Source organism: Chelon labrosus, assembly GCF_963514085.1.
Source record: "Chelon labrosus genome assembly, chromosome: 21".
NCBI classification, from domain to species: Eukaryota; Metazoa; Chordata; class Actinopteri; order Mugiliformes; family Mugilidae; genus Chelon; species Chelon labrosus.
In genome coordinates, this window is record NC_140354.1 from 92792 (window position 1) to 119281 (window position 26490).

At 41.7% G+C, this 26490-nt stretch overlaps 1 long non-coding RNA gene across 1 annotated transcript in view; it reads right to left on the reverse strand.

The window, feature by feature from the left end:
• Positions 1-2052: 2052 nt before the first annotated feature.
• LOC311507066 overlaps positions 2053-26490 on the reverse strand; it is a 68165-nt gene continuing 43727 nt past the window's right edge. Inside the window, exons 2-3 of the long non-coding RNA XR_014699712.1 lie at positions 6349-6393; positions 2053-4100 (exon numbers count right to left, since the gene is read on the reverse strand). This is a non-coding gene — a long non-coding RNA (uncharacterized lncRNA). The remainder of the gene's footprint in view (positions 4101-6348; positions 6394-26490) is intronic.

Below are 26490 nucleotides of genomic sequence, written 5' to 3' on the forward strand. Positions count from 1 at the left end.
CAATTAATTAACAAGCATGTCTTTGGACAGTGGGAGGAAGCCGGAGTATCGGAACCCACGCAGACACAGGGAGAACATGCAAATTCGGCCCATGGATTCGAACCTGGGACCTTCTCGCTGTGAGACATCAGTGCTAACCACCTCGACACTGTGCCGCCCTCATAATGAACAGTCAAGCTACCAAGCTCCCAAGAAGGGGGTAATGTAATGTGTTGCAAAGGGGGTTGCATGATGTACTGTTGTACCAGTCAAGGGGCCAATCAAACCCTGAGAAAATGATGTCTCCTTTTGTTCAGCTGGTCTTTTCAAGGCTATAGAGTTGCAGAAAGGTAATTTCCCCCCTGTGTTGTGCATATTTGTATATGTGCGGAAATAAGGGGAGGGATACAAGCAGAGAAGTACATTGTAGACATGCTAATGTTGTTGGCCATAAGAAAGGCCATAAAGATGTCATGAAACTCAACATCCAAACATCATCACAGGGGCCTTCACTACCCCTTTTCTTTTTTCAGATGGTAATGACCTTGTCCCCCTAAAACCATATAATCCCTTGTTACCTTAGAAGACTTGCCAGAACATTGTCAAGCACCAGAATAAAAGCCTGAACAACAGGACGGAACCAAGCCCTGATGGTTTTGTTTTATTGCAGATAGAAAAACAATAATAAGTAACCCCCTGTGGAACAATTACACACTTAGCAACTCCACTAGTCTGCAGTCTTGTACTTATGATCATTACCCCGACACCATCATCTACCTCCTGTAAAGAGTTCATTCTCACCTGGAGAGGACCAGAAGCACTGCTCATGTTCTTTGATTTATCAAGTGCTTTCAACACCATCCAGTTTTTCATACTGAGGGATAAGCTGGTGCACACAGGAGTGTACCACCACCTCACATGTTACTGGACTACTTAACCAATAGACCAGAGTATGTGAGCACACAAGACTGTGTTTGTGATGTTGTTGTCTGTGGCACGGGAGCCCTTCAGGGAAGTGTGCTGGCTCCCTTCCTCTTCTTCCTGTACACTGCTGACTTTAGACACCTCTCACCCAGTTGTCATCTGATGAAATTCTCAGATGACTCTGCAGTCATCAGCTTCATCCAGGAAGGGGAAGATGGGGCATACACAGGACTCATGCAAGACTGTCAAGAACAAGACTTTGTCAAGAAAACTGCCTCCAGCTGAATGAAGGTAAAACCAAGGAGCTTGTGGTGGATTTCTGCAGGCACAAACACACACTAGACACACCAGTGACCATCCAGGGAATGGACATGGAGATAGTGAATTAGTATCTGGGTGTACACCTGAAAAAAAAAAATGAACTGGTCTGACTAGGGCTAGGGCACTTCATATGACAGGCCAGAGCAGATTCCACCCGCTAAGGACACTTAGGTCCTTAGTCGTATACTATGTTGTGGTCTGCTGGAGCAGCATAATATCAACGGCAGACAATTTAGAGACTGAAAAAACTGAAGGCCGGCTCTGTTCTGGCCTGTCCTCTTGAGCCTGTGGAGGTGGTGGGTGATTGAAAGATGGAAGGAAAGCCGTCATCGCTGATGGAAAACCAGTCCCGATCACTCTGTGGCTTTAATAGCACTTGGCAGCACCTTCAGCAGCCTACTGCTCACCCATGCTGTGTGACGGTCTTTCTCCCTGCTGCTGTGAGGCTGTACAACCAGGTCTGTTCCCAGTAGTATCATACAAGACAATGTTCCATAATCAGTGTTGGGCAAGTTACTTCAAAAACATTACTTTGAAATGACAGTAACAAGTAATACTTGTTACTGTCATTTCAAAGTAATTCGTTACATTATAATATTACTGTCTCTGAATTGTCAGGCATTACACTACTACTGCATTACTTTTAAGTTACTTTCACCAAAATAACTGCAAATATATATATACTTATTGTAAATGCATCTTATTATGCTCCTAGGCTTAAGGCTAACAACAGAAGAATGAAATAGGCGCAGTCAGGGGCGATTCTAGGGTCTAGAGCTTTAGGGGTGCTGAGCACCCCTCACCAAAGACTGGAAAGACAACAATAAATGAGAGAACACATCTTCCTTTAATGTCAAACTACTGTGTCACAAAGCTTTGGTTTAAAAAATAAAGAAAAGAAATTGCATTTCAATGAGAAGATGAGGTAGGAACAATAAGTGCAAAACAAACTTAAGGTCAATAAACGTCAAAAAAGCAACCCCTAGCAAGCTAACCTCCTGACTACCAGGAAAAGAAATATTATCCAATCACAGTTTTTTTTTAATTCCCCAATCTTTGTAAGGTAATTAGAATGCTGGAAAAAAAAAAATTAAATAAGTTTTTATTTTTAAGATTTCATATAACTGATGGACAACATTTTCCTTAATGAGAAAGTGAAAGGTACAAAAGCCCCACCCCTTTACATTTGTTATCATTGCAAAAGCTGTAAATGTCCTCTGTAGATAGGCAGCATTAGTCTTAAACCTTAGTTTTAACATCAACACATATGCACAAACCAAAAGCTTAATATAAACTGTGGCCAGTGGTTGATTGACAACCTGCACTATTAGCTTACCAGATAGAGAAAAAAAACGTCAGCTAGCAAACTCGTTCTTAACAATAACAACAACAGTAAAAGTTAGGGCTGTTGCTAATGACTGTAATGTGTTGGTGCTGAGTGATAAAGTAAATAGATCGTTTGGTAACTTATAGGAGCCACACACCTCAGGTGGTCAGCCAAACCTAAGCCAAACCTAAGGTGTGTGCGTGGGGGAGGGAGGGGTAAATGAGAGAGGTGGATCATACCACTGGGGGGGGGGTTCTCGTTAAAATATTATTTTTAAACCACATACTTTCTTCGATAGTGCTATTTTTGTCATCTTATAGACAAACCCTTTCAAAATAAAACAAACAATACTTTTTTTTCAACTCTTATTTTCGTTTTCGTCCTCAGTTTGCTTTCTTTTCACTAACTTAATGTTAGCATAGCACCGCTCTAAATGTTTACTTGTGCTATTTCGTGACGTAGATAGATCTTTTGGTTTTGCACATAAAGTACACTTAACTACTATGGTCCTCATATCTTTGTCTCTAACAAACTGAAAATAATGAGAGTATGTCCATCTCGAAAATGTACTGTCTGACGTCGAGCCTGCTTCAGTCGTACAGGAAGAAACGTTTTACAATTCACAATTTACAATTTTTCTCCTCTGCTGATCTCGCTGTGTTATTGGCAATAGTATAAAAACAAAACACCACTTAATTTCGGATTAAAATGCATTGTAACGCGCGTTACTGACCTTTGTACCGCGTAAAATATTACCCAATTTGTTTTGGAATGCCTGACATTACCACGTTACAGCAAAAAGCAATACATTACAGTAACTACATTACTTTTGTAACGCGTTACTCCTAACACTGTCCATAACGTTATATTTGCTTTGATGCTATTACAAAATTTCTACACATAAAAGTAAAAAAAATAAAAAATGTTTTGTATTTGTTTTGTATTTTGAATGTATTTTATATCACAACATAACTGACCTTTTATTCATACTGGTATAAGTTAACAATTCGGTATCAACATTTAAAAATCACATTTTGCATTTTTACTGAACTTTTACTCTTCTTCTCATTCAGTAAAATGAAAAAAGAAAAGCAGGATACATCATGAAATCAAAATTACTTACGTATTTATTGATACACTAACTACACTAATTTCATTGTGCTCTCAGATCAAAAGACTGTGTATTTGATCTGTGCGTTTGGTGATACTGCATCCACAACAACAGAGTAAATGTCACAAATACAATGTGTTAACAACAGTGTGAATAAACACTGAATAGCAGAGCGCATCCATGTTCCATTCAGTCAAATAATTGAGAAACTGTCCAGGTAACTACAGTAGACATACATTGCTCAAACTGATTAATAATGTCTGAGCAGCAGAATCCACTCTCCGGCTGAGTTTGTCTCACAGCTTGTCCAAGTTCAAGGTGTGGACTGGATCCTGAGACCTAGACTGTCTGTGATGCAGGTCATGCTGTCAGAAGGCATGCCAGGTGCAAAACTTTGGCTGCAGTGGTCCAGAATCCAAACCAGGATTTGTTATGATCCTAAAAACACAATAGAGAAAAAACTAATGATCAACGGGTGCTAAAAACCACTGCCTAAAAGACGGACACATTTTTCCTAGTGAGCACACTCAGAGTGGTGATAGGGGAAGGGAGTCTTGCTCAGTGCACCTCAACTGTGGATGTAGAAGGGATTCAATCTAGTGAGCTTACTGTTCCAAAGCTGTTTCTCTAACCATAAGTCCACTATATATAGTGAAGTTTAGATTTTGCTTAACCTGTGCTTTTTAACTGGCTCAAATAACCTCCCACAAAACATTATTATGTTGTCTACCATCATATACTACAAACACACCTACTATTCAACACTGTACTTAGCATGGCAACAAAGTGGAGGGTCTGGCATCATGCCATCCTGTCTGCTCCTCTGTGTTTGTTTTACCTGGGGGAATTAGTCGTGTTCTACTGGATGTGACCTTGCTCTTTCTTTTTTATTTCTCCTTCAGTACTTTTCTCTCCCCTCTGGGTCTCATGCTTTGTCATCACTTCCTTGCTTTCTTTACTTGGAAAATGACACTATGCCTACAGCTTTTTTTAACACTGTTATTATTGATTGTCACTGATGGAAATATACTCTTTCAGGTTCACCCTTTTTTCATGACTTTCTGTATATCTCCTTTTGTCTGAATTCTTTTCCTAGTTTTTCTCCTATGTCTCACCTTATAGCGGAGCCAGTAGAGAACTATCAGCCTCCAGAACCAGGTCCCAACCTGCCTTTTAGTCTGAGCATGCCTCTCTTTCTGTGCCTGGGGCATAACGGAGGCCCACCCCAGTCATCCACGTCATCAGTTCACCTATTCTACCTGTCTGCTGGCACCCTGCCATACACAGTTTCCCATGCACGTTGAAAGGAAATAAAGGTGATAATATAAGCCTAACATTTTTAGACACTGACAATGGTGAAGTCAAGCACATTTGACTTATTTTGAGAAAACCCACAATACATACAGTATAGTAACACTCACAGTTTGCTTGTTGCCCAGCACCATCACATCAGCAGATTTCTTTGAAGGCTTACGACTCTGTAGTGAGCCATCAAAGCATATTTTCATTCAGTTCCACTGAAAAGATCTGAGGCTCATGTGCTTGAAGTGATATCAAAGTGCAACTGCATTCTATACTGTGGTATGATAACTTGATTTAAAACACGGAAAAATATGGGCACAAATCTAGTGCCCCCCACCCTGGTCATATGCTGACCAGGGTGGGGGCACTAGATTTAGTGTACACATTTTTTCATGACAAAAAAAATTAAAATCTTCGCCGCTACATGGTTTTCTATTATCTGTCATATCACTGTGTGGGGAATTGGCAAATTGGTGTCCCCCGCAGCTACCCCTGCTTGCTGAGAAGGTGCCGTGCACAGAAGCTGTGCGTGAGAAAAGGAAAGGGGAGGGGGGCGAGGGGGACAGTTCACCTCTGATCCAAAATGGATGGGGTGGAATCCACTGTATAAAAGGGCTAAAGTCAATCACACCTTGACTTTCTTCCATATAACGTACATTTCATTCATAATATTATAAATACAGGCCTATAAGTCCTGCAAGTTTTTGTTTTTATTAATTGTGTGAAATGGCCAAATAAAAATAGGTAATACAAAACGATTATGTGGTCACCAAGGTGAATTGGTTTAGTCTTGACTTCTGGTCGTGAGTGACAGCATTGGAGGATGGAAATCTGTTGATTGTCGAGTGTCAAATAAACGAGATGGACAGAAAAAGGTCAAAGCCATCAGGTGCCCAATTTAGGAAAAAAAGAAAAGAAGAAGAGGTGAAACAAGCAAAAGATAAAGGTATGCTATGTTCTCTCTGTGATTACAATATCCATGTCATGAATGAAGGGCTAATGTTAATTGGTGGTATACGTTTGTTAGCCTTTTTGCTATGATGCTTGCAATGCTTATACAACAGTAATTCGTCTTAACAAACACCAGATCTAATTTCACCATAAGATTGTGCTTTGCAACAAAACTGTTACAAGTTCAGTTATTATTTATTTCCATCACGTTGGGTCCTGTAATTACCCAACGGAATTTTTAGGAAGTTTCAAAGATGAACATTTGCCATTTGCTACAACTCTATTTTGTGTCAAACATAGTTTAACCAGTCATAACTAAAAGTGTGCCGAGCTTCAATGTAGAACCACCACTGGTTATTGATAGCATTTGTCAGGCTGTGTGATCATATTTTCCACTGCATGAAGATTTAATGCAAACCAGAGACATCCCTACCTGTACTGTTTTTGAGACTGTTTCTTGTTGTGCAGCTATGACCATCTGAAAAAGACAGAGAACGACAACGGGTAAACATAAGACAAGACAAAAAAAAAAGGAATCAAATTCAATCTAATCCAGTTTTTTCCCAAATTTGAGTTAACACAATTACTTTATCATATAATGAGAGGGCATTCCTGTTTACAGAGTCATGTCATGAATGTACAAGGGAGACAGGGACAGACTGGCCATCTGGCATACCGGGCATTTTCCCAGTGGGCCAACAGTCCCGACACTTTTTTTAAATTTAACTATTGGTCTGATCAGCCCATAAAACCAGTAGATCAGCGGGCCGATTGACACTAGTCTGGCCCAATCACATTGTTAAACATCAACCCCTTTCGCTTTGGTCCTGCCCAGAGGTTGCGCTACACTTTTTCGTTGTCTGTCATTTTGACGGACAGAGTCATAAAAATCCCGTCATAATCTATTTTTACCCGTCATTTTAATTTTTTAAAACAATAATAATGACATATTCAGTGGCATTTAATTTTCATTAAAGTTTCATTAACTTTAAATACTTTTTCAGAACAGTATCGACTTTAAATGGTAAAAAAAAAAAAAATAATAGTTTGGGCTACCGACAGTCAGTGCTGCTGACACATCTCGTCCGTACTTGGAACGGGACTGTTGTCTTAGGCCAGGCATACATTGTGCGATATTTTAAATCCTTTGATTCAGCTCCATCTCAAACTGCATGACTAGATCGCTGAGTTCAAAAGTTCACAGCCCACCAATCATGTTCTCACACTATATGGCCCGATGCTCTGATGCAACTTGACCCAAGGAACCCAAAAGTGGGAGACGCACACTGAAGTTGTTTTGACGTAACTTCAGCGATTGCGCATGCTCTGTGCGAGAGGTTGAGGCAAATCGGCTCGTGGCACTGCTTCTACTGTGCAATACCTTCACGTGGAGTGACCAGGATTTCAAACAAGTTTGATTTTCTTGCGGGCACACACATTTGGTTAACACGACCCCTGGTCCTGCCTGTGTATTGCATTCAGCAAAAAAACAAACAAAAAAAAACAACAGTCAGCCTAAGAGTTTGCTTGACACACGCTGATCTGCGATTCCGTAAGTTCCCGCAATAAAACGAGCAAGAAGCAGGCACGAGAGAACGGAGCAATGAGATCCCTCAAGAAACAGGTTTCGCTTGTGTAGCGATCATCACTTCATATCAGGCACAGAATCCACTGTTTTCCAAGTGTAATATCTTGTTTATTTAGCATGTTTTTAACACGATGTCCAACAGATTTCTTTTCATAAAGGGAAGTTAGGCTAAGATTTATAACGTTGATTACAAATGGGTGAGAATGTGAGAATACTTTTTTAAAACCACCATTCACCAGCAATAACAGTAAGTCAGTGAGCAGCATTCTAATTTCATTATTATCCAGCGGAGACTGCCTGTGCATGGCACATATTGTTATTGCTCGGGCTTATTATTCTTCCGCCTTCTTCTGGCCAAAATTTCGCCACAAAACTCGTCCCAGAGTTTTGAAAAAAAATATATATATTGTATATCCAGATGTGCGCCTTCATTGGAAATGGTGTATGACTTTTCTAAGTGATTCTTGCAACGTGTGGGGATAATCGGCAAAAATATGGGCATTTTTCCCATTGAAATGAATGGAGAAGGCTGAAAAAATCGCCAACGGTTGAAATGACCACCTTTGCTTTATTGAGCGATAACTCGGCCATGCTTTGCATTAGAAAAATGCTTGGATGTTTGTATGAGGCACGGGAAGTGGAGTATTTTTTTTCTGAAAACGGCATTTCAATACCTTTTACAATTTGGTCAGGGATGCAGTTTACGTTTTGATGAAATTTTGGAAAAATCTGAAAAAATTCTCATTTATAATGGGACCCTATGGCCGCACTGTAACTCTCCCTCTAACTTCAGATTTTCTTCAAAATTCTGAAAAAAAAAGTTTCAATCTCATCAGGTGGCCACACTTTTCGAGGTTCAGATAAAAGATATATAAAAACGTAGGGATTTTTGTTGGCTTTCAGATGGCGTGGGTCTGACTTCTGTAGGGCCTACGGTTTGGACTGTAGGCTCAGCCAAGCAAGGAGAGCAGCATCCTTCTGTTCACGGAGACCTGGCTTACACTGAGCATCCTAGACGGCACAGTTATGCTGGACAATTTTCATCTTCTGTGTTAGTGAACGACAGGTGGTAAACCTACACACACACTGCACTGTAAAAGCACAACTCTGTAGCAAGGACACTGAACTGTTAGCAGTTAGCATGAGGCCATACTATTTGCCATGGGAGTTTTCACATGCTATTGTGATAGCGGTGTACATCCCCCCATCTGCTATGACAGACACAGCTTCTGTTGCCCTGCTCTCAGTTACCAGCAAGCTGCAGACACAGCACCCACAGGCCCTCTTCCTCATCTCTGGAGACTTCAATCATGCTTCTCCCTCATCTGTTCTGCCCACATACACTCAGTATGTCACCTGACCCACAAGAGACAATAAAACACTGGACTTGTTTTATGCCAACACCAAGGAGGCATATTCTGCATCCCCCCTCCCTCCCCTAGGAAGAGCTGACCTCAACATTGTGCAGCCTACTGTACACAGGCAGCCTGTGGTCCCACGCACGGTGAAGAGGTGGACTGCGGAGAGCGAGGCAGCTCTCAGGGACTGCTTCAACACCACTGTGTGGACAGAACTCTGTGATCCACATGGGGAGGACATCAATGCCGTGACGGACTGCATAACGGACTACATAAACTTCTGCTTTGAGAACACCATTCCCTCCAGGGTGGTACGGTGCTTCTCAAACAACAAGCTGTGGATTAACCCTGATATTAAAGTTCTGCTGAAGGAGAAGAAGAGAGCTTTCAGATCAGGGAATAAGGAGGAGCTGAAGACTGTACAGAGGGAGCTGAGAAAGAAGATCAGGGAGGGAAAGGCCAGCTACAGGAGGAAGATGGAGGAGCAGCTGCAGTGGCAGGACATCAGAGTGGTGTGGAGAAGCCTGGAAACCATTTTGGTCTACAAAACACCCCATGCACAAGTTGAGGGGGATCGGCAGTGGGTCAACGATCTAAATCTACATTTCAATAGGTTTGATCAAGCAATCACTCCTCCCCCCATGCAGCCGGTCTCTCACTTGCTGTCACCTGGCTTATGCCCTCCTCACTCAGCCCCTCACACCTTTGGCTCACCAGACCATGTACATACAACTTCACACTAAAATGGAGCCACTCATCCTCCACCCCTGTCCTTCACAGCAGACCAGCTGAGAAAAGAGCTCAGGAACATAAAAGCGAGGAAAGCAGCTGGACCGGATGGTATCAGCTCCAGGCTCCTTAAGTCCTGTGCTAACAAACTGTGTGGAGTTATGGAGCATGTCTTCAACCTGAGAACTGAGCTGAGAGTGGTACCACAGATTTGGAAGACCTCGTGCCTAAAACATCGCACCCTAAAGACCTCAGCAGCTACAGATCGGTGGCTCTAACATTCCACCCGATGAAGACACTGAAGAGACTGATACTGGGACATCTCCGCTCTGAGGTGGGCCCCTCCATGGACCCGATGCAGTTTGCCTACCGTCCAAATGTTGGGTAGAGGACGCCATTATCTTCCTGCTACACCGAGCTCTCTTTTACCTGGAAAAGTCCGGCAGCACTGTGAGAACACCTTTTTGATTTTTCAAGTGTGTTCAACACCATCCAGCCGGTGATTCTGAGGAACAAACTGGAGAGGATGGGTGTGGACCACCAGTTGTCTACATGGATCCTGGAGTACCTCACAAACCGACCACAGTTGGTGAGAAACAGGAACTGTGTGTCTGACCTGCTCACCAGCAGCACGGGTGCCCCCCAGGGGACTGTCCTGGCCCCCTTTCTTTTCACCCTCTACACAGCAGAATTCAGACACAACACCGACAGCTGTGTGCTGCTGAAGTTCTCTGACGACTCTGCAATTGTTGGCCTCATCAGAGATGATCAGAGATGATGAGAGTACAGAGGACTGAAGGGGAACTTTGTGGACTGGTGTCAGTGAAACCACCTCCTTATCAACGCGGGGAAAACCAAGGAGATGGTGGTGGATTTTCCCAGTCGCCGTTCTGCCCTCCCCTCACCAGTGAACATTCAGGGAATGGACATTGAGCAAGTGGACTCTTATAAGTACCTGGGTGTTCACCTTAATACCAAACTGGACTGGACTCACCACACTGATGCACTTTACAGGAAGGGACAGAACAGGCTCTACCTTCTGAGGCGACTGAGGTCTTTTGGAGTGAAAGGGGCACTCCTAAAGACCTTCTATGACTCTGTAGTGGCATCAGTCATCCTGTACGGAGTGGTCTGCTGGAACAGTGGCATCACAGAGAGGGAGAGAAAGAAGCTGAGTAAGATCATCAGTAAGTCCAGCTCTGTCCTGGGCTGCCCCTTGGACTCAGGGAGGGAGGTGGGTGACAGGAGAGTCCTGGCTAAACTGTCCTCCATCCTAGACAATGAGTCCCACCCAGCGAAGCTGCTGGAAACCTATTGGTATTCTATGTTTTCTTATTACTATTCCTAGTCTTCCGCCATGGGAGTCTATGGCAGCCCATAGAACCGTATGGTAAAAAGTTGCGAAATTTGGCACATAGCTTAAGGGCAGTCTCAATATTACTTTGACTGAGTTACATGCAAGCACTAAGCACAGTCTAGCGCCACCAACTGATCAAAGTTTGAAGTACATTTGTGCTTGTAACTTGCGCTATAATTAGCAAAACATTGTTTTTGCTCATATCTCTTGATGCGTTTTTATTTGAAATGAAATTGTGATATTCGCAGATACCGTGGGTTGCCCCAGTGACAGTTCATGCCAACTTTTTGTGTTAGCCAATCGCAGTCGGCGGCAAAGCCGCCAAACAGAAAATTTACTTATATCTCGGTGACGCTTTGACTTCCGAAGACCAAACTTGGTCACACACTTCGACACTCCCTTAGAAGTGCGCAATAAAATTTTTGTGTCATTCGGCCACTAGGGGGCGATGTAATTAGCAAAATTGCGTTTTTGCTTATCACTTTTGACCCGTATGCCTGATATTAAAAAACCTGGTACTGTTGGACTCCTTGGATCATGCCGAGATCACTACACCTATGATGTTAATTTCGCAGCATTGGCTTGTCCGCTATATTGGATTTTGTTGAAAGCGAAACAAAATTTTCAGCGGTCGCAAATTTTGTCCGATTCTCAAGATAATTGGCACAGACCGTCTTCTGACCAATGCGCACAAAAGTTACCGTCAGGCGTCTTCAGCTTCGAAACCACTCGGCCGCTATAGCCAATCAAAATCGGCAGCGAAGGCAGCAAACGGAATACAAGCTCATATCTCAGGAACGGTGTGACGTATCAAAACCAAATTTGGAACTACGTTTAGAGACCCCATCCTGAGGAGACATGCCAGATTTGGTGTCATTTGGCCACTGGGGGGGGGGGGGGGGGGGGGGGGCTGCAATTAGCGAAATTCTCTTTTTGGCTCATATCACTTGATGTGTTTGACTTTTAAACCTGAACTCTGAAGTCTGCAGATACTGTGGGTTGTCTTATTGACAGAAATTGCCAATTTTTCTTGTCAGCCCAGTGGATTCGATGGCGAAGTGGTGAAACAAGAAGTCACCTCGTATTTCCACCAATCTTTCAAAAATTCACGCCAAACTTTTTGTCGGTGCTTACAGTCTTCATCTTATCACATCATGTACAGTGTTCGCAGCCTTCCTCTTGACACAGTACTATTGCAGCTCTGTCCCAAACGACCTGCTTGAACCCATCATTGCTGCTTGCAGCTATATTTTTGAATTGTTGTTTTTGCCTTGAGAAGATGCCTAAATAAACCATTGTTAAACCTGCTACCGGTCTCTCTGCATTTTGGGTCCTCCCTGAACTCGACGGCATGGTAGGGTTGAAGTGGACCAGGAGGCGGAGTTGTAGTCTTACACACTTCTCTGCTGCTTCTCTAGGACTGTCTCACACCCAAAACTCTATAAACTCTATAGATGTTCTGTCTGCTCCCAGATTATTTAAACCAAAAATTAACAAAAGAGGAGTTTCTCATGGGAACCTTATTCAAATCAGTACAAGTTCATTGGTAGAACAGAAGAATAGGAAAATTAAATGTGGTCTTTTAAATGTCAGATCTCTCTCATCCAAATCTCTTTTAGTGAATGATCTGATAACTGATCATCAGATTGATCTATTTAGTTTGACTGAAACGTGGCTACAGGGTGATGAATATGTTAGTTTAAATGAGTCTACGCCACCCAGTCATAGTAATTATCACATTCCTAGAAGCACAGGCAGAGGAGGAGGAGTGGCAGCAATCTTCCACTCTGATTTATCTATTAATCCAAGACCAAAGGAGAGCTTTAATTCATTTGAAAGTCTTACTCTTAGTCTTCCTCATCCAGACCGGAAAACACAAAAAACAATTATTTTTGTTGTGGTGTATCGCCCACCTGCTCCTTATTCTGAGTTTTTAGTTGAATTCTCTGAGTTTTTATGTGATTTAGTTCTTAGAACAGATCAAGTCATTATAGTAGGTGACTTTAACATCCATGTTGATGTTGTCAGTAACAGCCTTAGCTCCTTATTTACATCATTATTAGATTCAATTGGCTTTTCTCAGAATGTAAATGGTTCAACTCACAGTTTTAATCACACCTTAGATCTTGTCCCAACATATGGCATAGAAACTGAAAGTTTAACAGTATTTACTCATAACCCTCTTTTGTCTGATCATTTCCTCATAACTTTTGAATTTACAATAATGGATTACACAGGAACTGAAAAGACATTTCATTACAGTAGATGTTTATCTGATGATGCTGTAACTAGATATAAAGAATTAATTCCTTCTTTATTTACCTCAGTGCCATGTGCCAATGTTGTGGACGACAGCAACCACAATTTAACCCCTGCACTAATAGATTATTTTGCTGATGGCACTGCAGCATCGCTTAGTTCAACTCTAAACTTAGTTGCTCCTCTGAAAAAGAAGGTCATGAATCGGAGGAGGCTAGCTCCCTGGTATAATTCACAGTTGCGCTGTTTAAAACAGGCAGTCCGAAAGCTAGAAAGAATTTGGCATTCCACTATGGTAAATGGTAAATGGCCTTGCTTTTATATAGCGCTTTTCTACCTATTGGTACTCAAAGCGCTTTACAGTCATAGACACATCTACTCATTCGCTCACACAAGCACACACACATTCACACACCAGTGCCACGCACTGGGAGCAACTGGGGGTTCAGTGTCTTGCTCAAGGACACTTCGGCATGTGGCACATTCCGGGGATCGAACCGCTAACCCTCTGGTTCGTGGACAACCCGCTCTACCTACTGAGCCACAGCCGCACTAATTCTGAAGAAGCTCGCATAGCCTGGAAAGATAGTTTAACAACTTATAAAAAAGCTCTCAGTAGTATTAGAACAGCATATTATTCATCATTAATAGAAGAAAACAAGAACAACCCAAGTTTTTTTTTTGTTAATTAACACCTCCATATTGAACCAGATAAATTTATCTTTATTAACAGGATATGTGCCTCAGTCTTTTAAGATTGCTGTAATTAAGCCCTTACTCAAGAAAGCCACTCTGGATCCAGATGTTTTAGCCAACTATAGACCAATCTCCAACCTTCCTTTTATTTCCAAAATTCTAGAAAAAGTTGTTGCTAATCAGTTGTGTGACCACTTAAACAAGAATGGTCTGTTTGAAGAGTTTCAGTCAGGTTTTAGAGTTCATAATAGTACAGAAACAGCTCTGGTTAAAGTTACCAGTGATCTCCTCATGGCTTCAGACAGTGGACTTGTCTCTATACTTGTTCTGCTAGATCTCAGTGCTGCATTTGACACTATTGATCATAATATTTTACTACAGAGACTTGAAAGTGAGATCAAGATTAAAGGAACTGCATTAGACTGGTTTGAATCCTATCTGTCTGACAGATTCCAGTTTGTCCATGTCAATAATGATTCCTCTACTTATACAAAAGTAAGTTACGGAGTTCCTCAGGGTTCTGTGCTCGGACCAATACTCTTCACATTATACATGTTGCCATTAGGCAAAATTATTAGAAAACATGGCATAAACTTTCATTGCTATGCAGACGACACCCAGCTATATTTATCCATGAAACCAGATGAAACTAATCAGCTGGTTAAACTCCAAGCATGCCTTAAAGACATAAAGGCTTGGATGACCTGTAATTTCCTACTCTTAAACTCAGACAAAACAGAAGTTATTGTATTCGGTCCTAAGCATCTCAGAGATTTATTATCTAATCACGTGGTGTCTTTGGATGGCATTACCTTGGCCTCCAGTACTACTGTGAAAACCCTTGGTGTTACATTTGACGAGGATATGTCCTTTAAATGTCACATAATGCAAGTGACCAGGACTGCCTTCTTTCACCTGCGTAATATCGTCAAAATTAGGAACATCCTGTCTCAGAGTGATGCTGAAAAACTAGTTCATGCATTTGTATCGTCCAGACTGGATTACTGTAATTCATTACTGTCTGGCTGTCCAAATAGCTCTTTAAAAAGCCTCCAATTGATTCAAAATGCCGCAGCAAGAGCATTGACAGGAATTAGCAAGAGAGATCATATTACTCCAGTTTTAGCTTCTCTTCACTGGCTCCCTTTAAAGTCTAGAATAGAATTTAACACTAGAAGTCCCAGCATTTTTTGCTCTACCTATAAAACCCAGAGGGCAGCCGATCGGCTGGAAGGGTTTTAGCTAATATCCTAATCACCTGTGAACCCTCCTTTTGTTATGTAAACGAGGCAGTCACTGGGGCACCACAGGAGGGGACATGCTGAGCCACTTCAAGGAAACCTGTGGGGAGGGGAGAGGGAGTGGGCCCAGAGAGTTTATGGGGGAGAGGGTGGCTGTTCACTTCTAACCTGGCAACACCTTGAGACAGAAACTGGTTCATCCCAAAGACAAAACACCTTGACATAAAATGGGGGAGGGGGGGAATCAGAGAGGAGCAGGATTGCTGGGGGTTTGGAGGCCAGAGTGTGTGGGGGAGGGAGGCACACCTGAGGGCTGTGAACTCATTTGCTCTGTCCGGGCTGCTAAGGCTGCGTTCAGACTGCAGACGGATCTGATTCAAATCTGATTCCTTCTCATATTTTTAGGGCTGACTGTTCACACTGCCTTTAGCAAGTGTCCAAATCGGATATGGTTCTGTTCAGACTGGGCCACATTCTTCACCGGTCTGATAGGTTGCTGTAGCAACGAGCGGAAGTGTCATTCAGCACGTGTATTTGTCAGACGTCATATAATTGCGACAGCGACAAGCAAAACAACAACAAACAACACGATGGATGTACGTCACGTCAGTGTAAAGATTTATAAGGCATGCAGTTTCTTCCTCTGTCCAAGGCGAATTGTTTTCAAAGTCCTCCTCCATTGTGATAGCTGTAATATCACTGTCCGTGGCCGTAACGTGGCTCCTCCACAACGGAAATAGGCACGCGGTCTGGCGCATTGGTTCTGGCCTGGCGTCGCGTAAGTGACGTCACGGACAGTCAAAACCCATCTGAGTGTTGGGAGCTGTTCAGACTGAGACGCATCTGTCCATATCCGATACGAATGTGATATGAAACTACCTCTGGATGTGGTTTGCAACCGTTAGGCAAAAATCGGATTTCATGTGATCTGTCACTGTTCAGACTTCAAAATCGAGATCCGATTCAAATCTGAATGGGCTAAAAATCGGATTTTGGCTGGCAGTCTGAACGCAGCCTAACTGACTGTCTGTCTTTCACCAGTTTCACCAGGTGGCAGCCTGGGCAGAACAAATGAGCTGAATCAAAATGTAATATATGTAGAAGGATGTAGAAGTTATCAGGACCCTACAACACTGGGCTTCCAACATCCCCACCAGACACATAGGAAAAGTAAAAGAACAGAACCACATCGAAAAAGCACTCAAAATCTGTGGTTATCCCAACTAGGCCTTCATGATATTTACACATATTTACAAATAATAATGAAAAAAATGCATTATCAGGATACAGTGTTAGAGAGTGGAAGTGAGTGAGACTTAGAACTTAGACTTAAAACTTTATTGATCCCTTTGGGGTGACTCCCTCAGGGAAATTTGAGTTTTCCGCAGCAGCAAGCACACAGAGCAGTTTGCAGACAAACAACAGCAGTGGTTTGCAAATAGTTATAGAAAAAGTGATTGAATAATAAAATGGTGAACATTAAATAATGAACGGTGAACTTCCTTTGAGTGGGATTAAAATAAGATGTAGTAAAACTCTAGTAGGGAAAAATAAACAGTAAAATAGTAAGTAACAGTGAGTGAGGTGAGTACATTTCAATAATCACTCACAATCCTGGCACTGCCATGCTAATGACCAATGTGGCCATAATGACTCATGTGACTGCAATGTATTGACTGCTACAAATACACATGTGGCAAATGCAGAAAGGAGATGGCTTGGCAGTGCCAGCATTGTGCGTGATTATTGAAATGTACTCACCTCACTCACTGTTACTTACTGTTTTACTGTTTATTTTTCCCTACTAGAGTTTTACTACATCTTATTTTAATCCCACTCAAAGGAAATTCACCGTTCATTATTTAATGTTCACCATTTTATTATTCAATCACTTTTTCTATAACTATTTGCAAACCACTGCTGTTGTTTGTCTGCAAACTGCTCTGTGTGCTTGCTGCTGCGGAAAACTCAAATTTCCCTGAGGGAGTCACCCCAAAGGGATCAATAAAGTTTTAAGTCTAAGTTCTAAGTCTAAGTCTCACTCACTTCCACTCTCTAACACTGTATCCTGATAATGCATTTTTTTCATTATTATTTGTAAATATGTGTAAATATCATGAAGGCCTAGTTGGGATAACCACAGATTTTGAGTGCTTTTTTGATGTGGTTCTGTTCTTTTACTTTTCCTATGTGTCTGGTGGGGATGTTGGAAGCCCAGTGTTGTAGGGTCCTGATAACTTCTACATCCTTCTACATATATTACATTTTGATTCAGCTCATTTGTTCTGCCCAGGCTGCCACCTGGTGAAACTGGTGAAAGACGGACAGTCAGTTTGCAGCCCGGACAAAGCAAATGAGTTCACAGCCCTCAGGTGTGCCTCCCTCCCCCATACACTCTGGCTTCCAAACCCCCAGCAATCCTGCTCCTCTCCGATTCCCCCCCTCCCCCATTATATGTCAAGGTGTTTTGTCTTTGGGATGAACCAGTTTCTGTCTCAAGGTGTTGCCAGGTTAGAAGTGAACACTGCTCTTTGTGCTTACCCCGTCCCCCATAAGCTCTCTGGGCCCACTCCCCCTCCCCTCCCCACAGGTTTCCATGAAGTGGCTCAGCATGTCCCCTCCTGTGGTGCCCCAGTGATTGCCTCGTTTACATAACAAAAATAGGGTTCACAGGTGATTTAGGATATTAGCTAAAAGCCTTCCAGCCGATCGGCTGCCCTGTGGGTTTTATAGGTAGAAAAGCCAAATGGCTGCTCTCTGGGACTTCTAGTGTTAAAATCCTCCTCCTTACATACAAGGCCCTTAAAGGCCTAGCTCCATCGTATCTTGAAGACCTCATTGTACCATACCATCCCAACAGATCACTTCGGTCTGAAAGTGCAGGCCTACTTGTGGTTCCTAGAATTTCAAAAAGTAGAATGGGAGGTAGAGCTTTCAGCTATCAGTTTGGGTTCGGGAGGCAGACACTCTCTCTATTTTTAAGGTCAGGCTTAAGACTTTCCTTTTTGATCAAGCTTATAGTTAGGGTTGGACTAAACCATCCCTTAGTTATGCTGCTATAGGCCTAGGCTGCTGGGGGACGATGCACCAAACACATGTCCTCCTTCTTTCTTCTCTCTCCTCTCTCGCATCCTCCACTTTCTTTTCTCTGGCACAGAGCTCTTGCCCTCTAATTTCCTATCTACTACTAGTCATGCAATTCTGTGCTATTACTATATAGAATGTTTATTGTATTGTTATTGACGCTATATAAATAAAATTGAATTGAATTGAATGGAAGTGCTTTGGTGGTATGCAAACTCTTTGCACAAAACTCCGCTTAATTATCAAGGCTTCCATCAGGTAGCTTTTTAAAATAAAATTTGTGTTCCATAACGTGCTTTCATGCGATTCCTACATTTTGGTAGCCGCCGTTAGCCGCATAGACATAGACACATAGACATATATACACTATAATATATAGTGTATATATGTCTATATACTATATGTATACTGTATATAGACATATATACTGTATATATGTCTATGGTTAGCCGAGCTCTGACGTGTGCGTCAGTGTAATCGGTGTACCAGGAAATCATGCACTGACAAAAGTTCTGCGATGTTTGGAATGCAAACTGAGATTAGAGACAAGAGCCAATTAATAACGCCACTCGCCACCAAGTGGTCAGGGAAACTCTGTACCAAGTACCAAAACAAGCTTGCCTATGTGAGTCCGCCACCGCCACCGCCACCGCTCACCGAAATAGAAGGATTAAAGGAATAGTTCACCCAAAAATAATAAGTCAGTCATTATTAACTCCCCCTCATTTTTTAAACGTATCTTTTGTTGAATTTTATTATACAATACTCACCCTGACCTTTTTGAATCCTGCACCTGACAAATAACCCAAAGTATGAAAAAACTAAAACTAATACTAAAACTAATAAAAGCTTAACTAAAACTAAGCATTTTTGGAAATATAAAAACTAATAACAACTAGCAGACCCACACTAAAAACTAATTAAAACTAACTGAATTGCAACACTTTCTGTTTTTACTTGTTCTCATTAAATACGTTTTGTGCTAACTCCTGCCTCAGCCCGCTCCGCTCTGCACTTGGGTCCTATCCCACTGCCTGCCAACCTTGACAGAACAACTCCAGGCCCAGGTCCAGGCCCCACCTGAAGCCCGTAATCATCAACGGGGAGTGTATAGAGGTGGTTCAGACCTATAATTACCTGGGTCTACGACTTGATCACAATCTGAACTGGTCAGGTACTGGTCAGAGACGTCTCTATTTCTTCAGGAGGCTAAGGTCGTTTAACATCTGCTGAGACATGTTCTACCACAGTATCTTTGCTAGTGCCCTCTCCTACACTGCATTGTGCTGGGGAAGAGGAACCAACTGGACTGTGAATATATGTATATATACACTACCGGTCAAAAGTTTTAGAACACCCTAATTTTTCCAGTTATTTATTGCAATTCAAGTCGTGCAAGTCCGATGAATAGCTTGAAATGGTACAAAGCTAAATACTGAACAGCCAGAGGTAAAAAAAAAAAAAAAAAGGTTTGGTTACCGAAAACTGAAAAATAATGTACATTTCAGAATTATACAAAAAGCCCTCTTTCTGGGGACACGAAGTGGATTAACAATTTAAAGCTGTTCTGCAGCAATGAAGGTTGAATCAGCCTTGAAAGCTGGTGCTACTAATTCCTACAGGTGTTCCAACTTTTCTTCATTACTTACAACCCCCTCTGTCTGCATAAAAGCAGTGTTGGAACACACTGTGGTACCAGACCCTCATGAGCATCAGGTGAAAAGTATTGTACTGCAGAAAGTAGTGTGTTGCTACAAAAATGGCAAGAAAAAGGCAATTAACAATGGAAGAGAGAAAGACCATCATAACACTTAAAAATGTAGGTCTTTCCTACAGGGAAATTGCAAAGAAAGTCAAGGTGTCAATGAGTACAGTTTTCTTCACCATCAAAAGGCACTCAGAAACTGTGAGAAACTCTGACAGGAAGAGGTCTGGCAGACCCAAAGCCACAACTAAATCAGAGGACAAGTTTCTGAGAGTTAACAGGTTGCGTGATAGGCGGCTCACAGGACAACAGCTTCAAGTACAGCTTAATAGTGGTCGTAGTAAGCAAGTCTCAGTTTCAACTGTGAAGAGAAGACTTCGAGCTGCAGGTTTGACAGGACGAGTTGCAGCAAGAAAGTCATTGCTAAGAAGTCAGAATAAGACAAAGAGTCTTGTCTGAGCCATGAAACACCGCCATTGGACTAATGAAGACTGGAAGAAGGTATTATGGACTGATGAATCAAAATTTCAAATCTTCCGTTCATCACGCAGGATCTATGTATGCCGTCAAGTAGGCGAGAGGATGGTTCCACAGTGTGTGACATCAACTGTCAAACATGGAGGAGGAAGTGTGATGGTCTGGGGCTGTTTTGCTGGATCCAGGGTCTGTGACTTGTACAGTCAATGTACAGTCATAATGACCCAAAACACAAGTCCAAGCTATGCCAGAACTACCTCAGGAAAAAAGAACAAGATCGTAAGCTTGAAAACATGGAGTGGCCAGCACAGTCTCTTGAGATTAACTGGACAGAAGAGTGGACGCCAAGCAACCTACAAGTGCCACGCATTTATGGGAACTTCTGCAACAGACTTGGCTGCCATGTATCAGGCCTACCTCAGGAACCAGGAACATGAGAGTACAGAAGTGCCTCATGCCAACGGCGTATGCTGGCTTCTACAGCTGTTGATCCTTAGGCGACACTTAGAGGTGATGCTGGGAAACAAATGTGAAAACAATAAGTCCGACCGATCGGGACTGTGCCGGTCAACCATGAGCAGAGCCATGCCAGCCGTGTGGGACGGAATTATCCTCATGTCAGTCAGGTATTTCACATTCCCATACAATGCATCTGAGCAGGTCAACATTCAAGCGCAATTTGCAACGAGAGACGGTTTTCTGAATGTAATCGGAGCTATGGACTGCACATTGCTATAAAAGCGCTATTACATGATGAATTTGTATATCAACACTAAACATTTTCATTCGATCAATGTACAGATCATATGTGATGTGCAAAATTAACCAACATTGTGGCGCATAGAGTACAGCTGCCAAAGAAGACATTTTTTGCATCCACTCCAGTGAGTAGCGTCTCCAATTTGCTTTCTGTGAAGTTGTTCTTTTTTTCCCTGTCTTACTCATTCTTATGTTTTCATTTTCTAATCGTGCTGAGAGGGGAATCTCAGGTGCAGGGAGAATTTAAAGGAACAGTATGTAGGATTCTGGCCAAAACTCGCCAAAACTGGTACTGCAATCACTTTCAAAATACTGTAGAACGGTGTATCCCCTCCAACCTCCCCCCTGACTCGAGGTTGCCAGGTTACCGAGGTAACGTTAGGCTACTCAATACGTCTCAATTACGTTTCACATTGCCATAATCGACATGCTAATGTTGTTTTCCTCGGCGTTTCAGCATAATGACAGAGAAACGGGCTCATAATGCATTGCTAATGTTAGCAATGACGACTCGCAGTTTTTATTTCCCAAACAATTCCTTACCTTTTCAATTCGATGACCCACCTCCTCTGTATGCACTAACGTAACGTTACTTTGCACGAATATGCATAACTTTGTTCGACTGTCGTGAATATTTTAAATGTCCATTTACATTATGTACAAGTAAGTTAGCCAAGAGAAAATTAGCAACGTTGGCGTCTGTCTTCAAAATCTTCTCCGTTTTCAGCCGTCTCCATCTTTCAAAGGCATCTCCTATACAAATCCTGGTTTTATTTCGGACTTTGTCAAGACGTAGTTCGGATTCATAACGAGGACTTAGGTTTCGTAACGTTATACATGTTTTATCCGACACGTTCGTAGCTGCAGCTGTGGTAACTAGAGCAGAGCTGGCAACCCGGATGACGAAACTCTACTGACTTCGTGATTAGTAGATAGCTGGAGGGTGGCGCCTCAGGCCAAAACACAACATGACAACATCAACATCAGTTGAGGGCTGCAACTTTCACTTTTAAATGACAATATCCTGGCCGGACCACTGTTGTCAGTGATATAAGTATTTGAAATGAACATGATTTCTTCATGTCTAGTGACATATCAAGGCCATTTTATGATTAATTGAAATACATTTCTTACATACTGTTCCTTTAAATATAATTTGCATATTTAAAATCGGGCGTGGATAGGGATGGGTCAGGTACAACATGTGCACTCGATTGGGATGTACAAAGGAAATGTGCTGAACACAGCTGTTCAGTCCCAGTCCCTTAAGTTCCATTTGCATTGCACGTGTGGAAATGCTCTTACTTTCACTATTAAACATAGCCCTGAGTTCTACTGTTGTTTTTCTTCTATTTAATTTCACCAAACATTAAAGTGATCGCCGGTCACCATCAATCACAATATTTTTTCCGACCACATTTCTTCCTGGTAGACGATGGTTCCCCACTATCCTTCCAGTTTTTAATAATGCATTGGACAGTTCTTAATCCAATTTTAGTAGTTAGTGCAATCTCCTTAGATGTATTTCTGCTTGATGCATGCCAATGTTTTGACCCTTCTCAAACAGACTAACATCTTTTCCACAACCACGGGATGTGTCTTTTGCGTTTTTTAAGAAATGAGAAGCTACTCATTGCATCCGTTGGGGTTAAATAACTTGTTGCCAGCTGAAAGATAATCACCCATGCAGTAATTATCCAATTTATTTTTTTCTTTTTGGCCAGGCAGTGTATAATTATCACTATTATTCCATATGTTTTTATGGGATGAAGGTACTGGACACTGAATTTCCCTCAGGATAAATACAGTATATCTATCTACTGTATCTATCTATCTATCTATCTATCTATCTATCATTATATAGCTTCTGTTAGTTCAAAAACTTCACATAAAGTACTGGTTTTCTTGTAATTTTCTCAAGAGAAACCATGTGAGACAATATAAATACTCAGTCCTCCCTTTACGTTTTCTACTGTGCATAGACAGTCTTAACTTTGTGCAAATGCAGACTCAAGTCTGGGGCATTGGCAGATGTGGTTAATGCATGTTATACATGTTTTCCCCAATGTGCCCTACACTGCTGAACCCCTGTATTTTTTGAGTGTCATCTGCCTTTTTCAGGCAGCTCTGTTGTCTTGGTGACATGCCGGCCTCTTACTTTGATTTGTTTAAACAGTAAGGAGTAAATGTTAATAGTAATAACAGACAGCATCATAAGTTATGGTTGACTGACACAGACTTACAAAATAAATCATTATGGAATGTTCTCAATTCTAAAAAAAAAAAAAAAAGGCCAAAACTACCAGTAATCTAGCATTACAATCACTCATTGCTCACATTACATTGCATCAATTTATGCATTCTGGTGAAATAAAATTTGGTTGTTCCCTTGGGAGAAGTAACATGCTGTGTTATTTGATCGTGTAGGGGGACAAATTCTACTTCCCTGTGCAGTTTGGTTTTGATCACGCAAAACACTCCACCACCAGGCAACCAAACAGCGCTTTAACTTAATAGCGCTCAGTACATAATTAATCTTTCTAATAAGTTTTCTGCTTTTCCAAATATACAAAAATGCTAAATATGTGTGGCAGACTGAGAAGGGTAACCCTAGGCCAAGGTGAGGAGTATGTGAAGCATAGGGCCCATCTAAGCTCAAAAGTATGCAAGTATCAGACCTGTAACTACAACACAAGCATAAACACAGGTGAAGTTAAGGGTAACGCCCTGCAATACTGCCGCAGGTAATCAGACAGCACAGGTTTACTCATCCATTCTGCCAGTGGAGGTCTGACAGCTCATCTTCTCTTGTTGGCTGTGTGAAACTTGTGTAAACTTCTGTGGACTTTTAATGTTTTAATGTGTGCACGAGTGATGAGTGTGATCCACAGGTGAGGATACACAAAGGGATGAAGTGAGGATGAAAGTCTGTTATTAAGATGTTTGCTTAATCAGGAATAGACCTATGTGGTGTTTTACAGTAAACAAGTATACCGTATACTTTACATATCATAAAGGCAGTGTAGTGTCACACATGTCCAACTAGGAGGAAAATTTCATGTTTACTAATTACATTGGACTTTTTCATTACTTTCTATTAGAATTAAGTACCTGAAATACCTAGTTTTTTGAGTTTTCAAACTTTCCAACAGAACTCCCCCCATCTGTGTATTTGAGCCTTACAAAGATTACAACAAATTGATTACAACAATGCCGCACTCAATTAGCAGCTGGCGGTCACAGTTAACATGCTATACCAGGGATGGGCAAATGATGGAGGGTGCCACAATTTTTCATCGACACTACCTGAGGGCCACATAGGACCGCACACTTAACCAGATATGTTAAAACTGCCATTTTAAATGTTTGTGTGAGTATAATTAGATTATATTTATATATGTGTATTTATTGAAGCAAACAAAAAATAACCACTTACTGTGATTTTTTAATTTATTTTTTAATTAATTTGTGCATTTTTACACTAAGAAAGAGTTGAACATTTTCCCTGTACCAACTCTACCTCACCACTATCAGCAGTGCCCACCACTGGTAAAAAGCCGTTGTTGTTTGCGTAGTTTTGATTTTGGGTCCGCTATGATAGCAGCCCTTGCAGCTTCAGTATACTTCTCGTATTTATCTTTGTGCAACATGTTGTAGCGGCAACTTAAATTGAAATCTTTCATGGCAGATAGCGTCTCTAAGCAGAATAAGCACAGGTTTGCCTTTACATTCTGTGAACAGATAACATTATTTCACCTGAAAGACACGATTTTCATGATCAAGTTTTCTCTCTTCTCCGCTCTTAGCCACGGCGCAACGTCTCTTCTTCACTGGTAAAGAAGACCCGGTGGAAGGCAGCATGCACGAGGCGGCGTCTACATTAGACGCGCCTCCTAGTGGCCAACTGTGTCATTACAACTGATTCAGTGCCGCCGAGGATACAGATTTATAATTTTCAATAATTAATCTAAGGGCCACGTCGAGTGCGGCCCGCGGGCCGCCAGTTGCCCATCCCTGTCCTATACAGTAATAGCACCGAATTGCATGACTAATAGTAGATAGGGAATTAGAAGGCAAGAGCTCTGTGCCAAAGATGGTGGAGGATTCGAGAGAGGAGAGAGAAGAAAGAAAGAGGACATGTGTTTGGTGCATCGTCCCCCAGCAGCCTAGGCCTATAGCAGCATAACTAAGGGATGGTTCAGTCCAGCCCTAACTATAAACTTTATCAAAAAGGAAGGTCTTAAGCCTGACCTTAAAAATAGAGAGGGTGTCTGCCTCCTGAACCCAAACTGGGAGCTGGTTCCACAGGATAGGAGCCTGATGGCAGAAAGTTCTACCTCCCATTCCATTTTTTGAAATTCTAGGAACCACAAGTAGGCCTGCACTTTCAGACCGACGTGATCTGTTGGGATGATATGGTACAATGAGATCTTTAAGATACAATGGAGCTAGGCCTTTGAGGGCCTTGTATGTGAGGAGGAGGATTTTAAATTCTATTCTAGATTTTAAAGGGAGCCAATGAAGAGAAGCTAAAACTGGAGTGATATGATCTCTCTTGCTAATTCCTGTCAATGCTCTTGCCATGGCATTTTGAATCAATTGGAGGTTTTTTAACCCTTATATTATGTGAGGGTCAAATTTGACCCATTTACCATTTAAAATAGGTAAAAAGTACAGTTTCCTTGTTTTTATTGGAACAAGACTTCATGATATCCTCAGGAACATCTATCTTAACACAACAAAATAGTTTTTCACCATTTTAGTAAATTCTAAAAGCCTCTAAAAAAAAAAGTGGCATCTGTGGTGTTACGGGTCAAATATGACCTGCCAAGAATACTGGTAGTTGCATGCACCCATGGATTATAGAAAATGTTTTACTTTGCTCTGTGGATCAAATCTGGCTCAATTTACACTCTCTCCACCCCAACAACACCAATCCACCCCCACCCACCCACCCTCCCACACCCCATCTTATTCCATCTCCTCCCCATTCCACCGCACCTCGGTCCCCTGGGGACACCTAATATTGACACATTTTGTATCATCTCTTGGGGGACAGATGGTCAATGAGAGGTCAATGAGTACGACGGAGTATTAGGGCCACATTAAGGAAAAAAAATAATCACAAACTTCGAGAATAAAGTCGTAATTTACGAGAATAAAGTAATAATTTATGAGAATAAAGTCATATATTACGAGAATAAAGTCGTTATTTATGAGAATAAAGTCATATATTACGAGAATAAAGTCATATATTACGAGAATAAAGTCGTTATTTATGAGAATAAAGTCATATATTACGAGAATAAAGTCGTTATTTAT